This window comes from Harpia harpyja, chromosome 10 (assembly GCF_026419915.1).
Source record: "Harpia harpyja isolate bHarHar1 chromosome 10, bHarHar1 primary haplotype, whole genome shotgun sequence".
NCBI classification, from domain to species: Eukaryota; Metazoa; Chordata; class Aves; order Accipitriformes; family Accipitridae; genus Harpia; species Harpia harpyja.
Window position 1 is genome coordinate 43,140,489 of NC_068949.1, and position 6,635 is coordinate 43,147,123.

Consider the following 6,635-nt stretch of genomic DNA (forward strand, 5'->3'; position numbering starts at 1 on the left):
TGACTGAGCAATCACCCTCAGTATAGCATGCCACAATTAAGTCATCTGCAGAATGAGAACTACTACTTAAATACTTCATGGGGCTACTGTAAGGATTAATTCATTGCTATTAGGGTGGTGCTTTATGATCATCATATCACCATTTCTAGACATCCCACAGCAAGGGGAGAAAAAAACCCGTATTCCTAAGATTCTTCTGATTTTCTGAACTGGTTCAGGTAGCCTGGAGAAATCACCACTCTATACCCCTTCTACCAGAGCTGCTACATTTTCTATGAAATAGTTAAACATTGGGCTTGAAAGAAAGCACAGGGTTTTCTCTAGTTCAGTGGTCTGGGCACTCATCTGTGAGCAGGCAGACCTGAGTTCCAGTCCTTGCTTCAGTTAATGTTTACTTCAAATTTAAAAGCCATACAAGGACCCTGACCCAGGCAACCCGCTCTCTCTGGTGGGTGTCCTAACACCTGGGCTAGATCATCATGCTCACTCATATAGACATGTGAACTTTCTCTTGCTGATTTAATGAACACCTAAATATTCCATGCACGAGACAGCTGCAGGAAGAGGAAAGTAAACTTGCACCACTGTGTAATAAGCCATAACCCTCTCCCTGAAACAATGCAAGAATAGAGGAAAGAATAGAACCTATTTCAAATGGGTGTTGTAACAATTAAGCTCTTACACACAGACATGATAATAGCTGCTCTTCATGTACCCTCTGAAGAACTTGATCTGTTTGAGTATTTTTCCAATTTAAAGCATGGTGGTGACATGAGAATAATTAATTTGTGGATCTTTTCCCCGATACAAGTTTGAACTTGGTGCTGTCAAGACTAAGGCACTTTAGACTTGTCCAGAAGTAGCATTTTAAGCACCTATGGAAGACTTCTGGGACTTGGGTGTCTCTAGCATCTGCCATCAGATTAACAGAAGTTCAAATATATATAGTCTCTAAATTCTACATAGTTTCCACTTTTGCTACATACAGAATTAGCTGCATAACCTCAGAAAGAAGGAGAAAATGCAAGCTCACGCCGCTTTTTTTTTTTAAACCCTGTTTTACAGGCTGTCCAAACAGATGTTTTCAACCCATTGGCTTCAGGAGAGATTAAAGTTTTGAGAATCACTTACCATGAGCAGGCTGAGAGATGTTATTATTCCCTCAGTATTGTAGGCTGAACCTAGAATACTGTGACCAGCTTTGGGCTGCAGTGAAACAGGACAGGATCCAGCAAAAAGTAAGATGGTCAGAGGCACATGACTTGTGAGGAGAGGCTAAGGAAAATGGGTTGGTTTGGTCTGGTGAAGATGAGGCTAAGACCAGTCTGTGACTACTTGAGGAACAGTTACAAAGGTGATGCAGCCAAACTTTTTGGTAGAGCCTGATGATGCACTAAGAGTCAGCAGTCACAGAGAGCAGACTGGGGGGTTCAGGATGGATATTAGGAAAATATTGTTCTCTAGCACTGCACTGTAGTGCTGGAACAGGTCACCTGGAGAGGCTGTGCAAGCTCCCTCTTTAGAGGCTTTCTAGACTGAGATCAACAAAGTCACGGCTGAGCCAATCCTGTGCTAACAAGGGTCTGGCCTGAGCAAAAAGCTGGACTAGACATGTCCCAGAGGTCCCCTCCAAGCAGCACTTCTTTGATTCTACTCGGCTGAAACTTACCTCTTTCTGTACACCACATTTAAGAAATGATAATTTGAGATATTTCACTTTCAGGTGAATATACTGAAGTATAACAAACCATGATCAGACAAGAGAGCAAGCTGATAACATGCTTTTCATAAATGCTACACAGCTGCCTGCCTGAATCATAAATTGGGTGCTTTAATGGTTCACTCACACCCGCTATTGCCATACATCCAACTTAACGTCAGTTAGGATTACTTCCCTGTTGAATAGACTTCCCTTTAATTAGATATTCCAGAGATAATGTTTTAACAGCTCGTTATTTTATTACTTTGTTGGGGAGGCAGGCATAAAACAAGAAACTTGGGATGAGGCAGCTCTATATAGTCCATTCCCACTCCAGAATGGAATGGGTCTCTGTACTTGCCATCTACTGCTCATTAGATAATGCAGCAGCAGCAGGGGGGAGGATAAGGAATAATAATAAAAAAAGTTTGCAGACTGTGATTTAGAGGTAGAGGTAGAGATGCCTAATCCAAAGTTTCTACTTAATTTCAGAATTTTATTTCTTGTCAACCAGCATGGCCACTGTATCAACATAAACATTTCTATTAGATACACGCCTATCCTTTTGCTTCAACATTAGCACCATCACAGTTATACCAGTATTTTGCTCAGCTATCGAAAAGTTAAACCCATGTAAGAACATTTATAGAAGCTTCATATTATCCATACTTGAACGATATCACCGTAAATAAATCAGCACCAGTTTTGGGTTTAGACAGTATTACTACTGTGTAGCCCAGGGAAGGAAAAGGGCTCATCTTCAGTACAATGTCTATATCAAGTTACTTCACTCAGACTAACCTTGAGAGTACATGCTAAGAAACAACATTTCAGCTACACAGAGTGATTCGATTATGAACACAGAATTATTAGATTAGCAGCAGATGACTTGGAAGTCAAGCTGCTGCATCCCCATTGAATTACTAGCTCCAGGAGCAGCAGCACTCCCCCTTCCACCCAACCCTCCCCACAGGCCAGGCAGTTCAGCTTTAAGAATCTCTTTAAGCTTCTTTAGACACTTAAGTAAACAAAAGGCAAAATTTAAATCTTGCTTCCTATTGTACCAAACCCAATCTGCTATCATACAACATCAGCAGTTTGCCTATCAGGGTGAAAATGACTATTAAAAGCATTTCATAGGTCACAACACCTCATAAATGAAACAGCTATAGAAACTGAAATCCAGCTTACCAGGAGGCCACACGGTCCAAGAGACAGCAGCTTTGAATGAGACCATTTTCTCAGATCTAGTTACCAGCAACCAGGGCAGAAAAAAAGAAAAAAAAAACCAAACACACTTTAAACAAGTGGACATAACCATGCAGACACAAGCATAAGACTGTATTCCAATGCAGCTGAACCAATGCAACCTCAGAAGCAAGCTGTCTTCAACCAGGGCATGGGAAGTTAAGTGACAAAATTGCTACTCTTCAGCTCAGCCATATTAATCACCAACCTTAGCCTGTTGCTAACCCAGGACACAGGGTTCAGCTGATAAGTAGCAACTCATTAAACGAAAAGAACTTGCAGCCATCTGCCCAGCCCCTTGGTTTAATATTTTTAATAAATTTTGCTTGAGTTCTGTGAATTTAGCTAACATACTGAAAACACTTTTAAATTAATGTGAAAGACACTTCTTAGAGAAAGCTGTATAGACAGTCCCTAAATTGATGCAGGCTCAGGAATAAAAACAGAGGGCAAAGATACCTGCTCATTCAAAAGGATTATCGTACGAAGCCTGTTGTTTCTCTAAAGAGGTTTTGGCTGTGTTCAAATTATTGATAATAGTGTTCAAGGAAATTTTGCAACAAACTTGCTTGTTTTTTGGATTTTTTTTTCCCAACTAAAACAAGGTACAAAGAAGTCCATCTTTATCAGCATCACTTAGAGCATAACCTCTACTTCTCCAGAATACTATTTGGCTGAGTTAACCCATAGTATGCTCATTCTGCTGAGCCTACCAACACCCATCTGATCCTAATTAACTACCAGCTGGGACCACTTTCCTGCACTGACTAGGAACCTTTATGGGAGTTACCAGCCCTCCTCCTCTCTCTTCCATCCACCAAGAAAAAAAAACCTCTGTATTGCAAAAATATTTTAACTCAATAGGGCCTTCTTAGAGACATTATTATCACAAGATTAAACAAAACTGATGGTTTCTACCCAAAGAACACAAGGCTATGACTTTTTGGAATTTATCTAGGGCATTTATCACTCATTTTGAAATTCAGTGTATCTCATGTTATTTACCCAAGAAAAAGCCAGAGCATGAGATATGTGGGAATCACCTGTTTTGTTCAACCCAGCACAGTGTATTTCAGTTTGTATAGAGGTTTCATGGTCTCTCCAGTTTCTCCTGTGGAATCTGCATCGCAATATAGTTGAGAACATGTATTAATCCACAGTTACTTTAAAAAAAAAATCCATGTTTGAGTCAAAATGTGAAGGAAAAAAAAAAGAGGGGGGAGAAGAAATCTGGAATCTTTCTATTGGTGTTTTAAGGCATAACAAACTACAGCAATTTATTTCACCATACCCAGCTGTAATGCTACACCACAGATAAACATTACTAATGTAGCAAGAATGTGTTTCTTCCTTCTGATGGAGGTCCAAGATTGCCCTCTTGAGTATGCCAAACAGCATGGGGTACTTCATTTACCATGTGATTGGCACACACTTTAGTTTTGAATCAGTTTGGAGATGAAATTGTTGGCTAAAGCTCTGGAAATTGTGACTCTAGAGTTGTCAGGCAGGCTGTCTTTACTTTGAGAAAAAATAATTCTTTTTAATAACACTATGTTACTTGGCTTTTTATCTGTTTTTACGTTGTTCATTAATGTTTTGCATTTCTATGTATTGTGCAGCACCCCAAGAACTTTAGTAGGGGGAACTTCATAAAAAAAAGAAGTTTATTATTTCAGCGTGTGCTAATAAAATTGCTACACGTTTGGGGAAATATTCTAATACAATCTATTTTGATGGCACACAAAAAGTCAGCCATTGCATGCTGATACAAAAAGATAGATGTGTTCACTGAAAGGCAGAAATCATCTCTTAACATAGCTCATTCTCAAGGCATGTCTTACAATGCAGGGAATTCTAAGGGTTGAGGTTTATTTTTCCATTTATCTTGTAAACAAAGGAAACTATCCCATAAACTTATGCTTAAATTTTACTAGTCAACATTATTTTGCATGGCAACAAGGTTATTTCTAGTATATTTTAAGACACACAGTTTGGTTTATTATTTTATTGAATTAATGGAAATGATCCAGAAGAGGAAAACACATTATTTGGAGGTCTGACTCTAACGCCTTTCATATCCTAAAGCCAGTAAGTATTCTGGGAGCAGAGTGCTTGGAGGATTTGTTCTGAATTCCCTTCCTTAGGGACATGTAACTATAAAATCATGAGTTTTTTTCAGATCCAGTCCACCTCAAACTCAAATGTTCATGCAACCTTCCACATTCAGCTTGAGCTTTTTTTCTCCCTACTGCGATGAATGATGCATACATACGTACACTCACATTTTGTGAGTGCACGCACAGGCACGCAAACATCCTTTACAACATCCTTTCTTTCTTTACTTACACAACTCCTGTGTTATAACCGAACATCAGTTATTTTGCACAGCAATGTGATGTGCAGCTTCTTTTTTATCTAGTTTCTCTAATGGCTAGTAACCTGCCTTCATAGCCATGAAACCTTTCAGAAAAGTTTCTCTCTTACCTGAACATGCAGTTTTGGCTCCCTATTGTGGTAAACTCTCAAGGATCCAGTTCCATTATACACTTCTGTCAACACAGATCCTGTCAGCTGCTTGAGGCACAGCCACACCACTGATTCTGAAGTTGAAGGAGCTTTTGTATCAAGATGAGGGTCAACCAGTTATCAGATAACACAAGTACAATCACTACCTCTGTTCACCTAATCGAGGTATTTCTAAAAATACGTACAATCATGCTTTTCCTTATAATGCTCCTCTTCATTAAAATTTTTATAGTAATGTATGTCTTCAGAGTAACATATGATTGTTGATTTCAATGAACTCTCAACTGTACTACCACATTTGCTTTACACAAATGTTTATTTCATCATCCATTTGAGTAACAAGTAGTTCAGATCTCGAGAAAAGGCTCTGATGATGGTAAGTCAGTGCTATAAAGGTGTTTTTATAATTAAGATGACTTGTTTGGCTGCAGGTTTTTTTCATTCAGGAACAGGTTTGTCAGTGCAACATTTTCCTGAGTGGTGTTTTGGATACCGCCTACAAAATGGACTCTCAGTATTTTGATCTTTCACAAAAGATGTCTGATAAATGGTTAAGCCATCCTCGCTGCTAGGAACTGATTCATGAGCCCATAGGAAGAAGTTCTGTGAGTTCTGTTGCCGTCTCTCTGGTTCCACCTTCCTCCGGCCCATACCCTAGCAAAAAAATTGAAAGAAAAATTCATTTAAACATATGACTTACAATCACAGTTTCACAGATTAATCTTGTAACAGTCACTACCCCACTGGGAAGTTAACGAAGCTGTTACCACAGTGATTTCAAGAACTCATGGTTCATCTTCAGCAAGTCAAAAATAATATTGTCAGACTTGCCTGCATGAACATTTCTGGTTGCATATATAATGGGAAATCTGTTCACCTTCCACCTCTTAGTACTAATAACCACTTATACTTTGCATTTCTGTAGCATACTATATACTCAAGCCTATTTAGCTATACTCGGCTAAATGAATCTTCAGAGTAACCCAAAGAAATAGATAGGTTAATAATTTTATGTTCAGACTGCAATAAAGAAACCGAGACAGACCATGAAATCTGAATCTTCAAAGCTATCCCTTGTATGTCCAAACACAGAGAGACAGAGCCTGATTTTCACACTCCATAGCGTGTAGGAAATTTATTTGGAATTATGGTTGATCAGTAT

The 6,635-nt window shown here is 39.0% G+C and overlaps 1 long non-coding RNA gene across 1 annotated transcript in view; it reads right to left on the minus strand.

The window, feature by feature from the left end:
* LOC128147143 (uncharacterized) overlaps positions 1 to 6,048 on the minus strand; it is a 167,334-nt gene extending 161,286 nt beyond the window's left edge. Inside the window, exons 1-2 of the long non-coding RNA XR_008236945.1 lie at positions 5,432 to 6,048; positions 2,891 to 2,946 (exon numbers count right to left, since the gene is read on the minus strand). This is a non-coding gene — a long non-coding RNA (uncharacterized LOC128147143). The remainder of the gene's footprint in view (positions 1 to 2,890; positions 2,947 to 5,431) is intronic.
* Between the last annotated feature and the right edge of the window lie 587 nt (positions 6,049 to 6,635).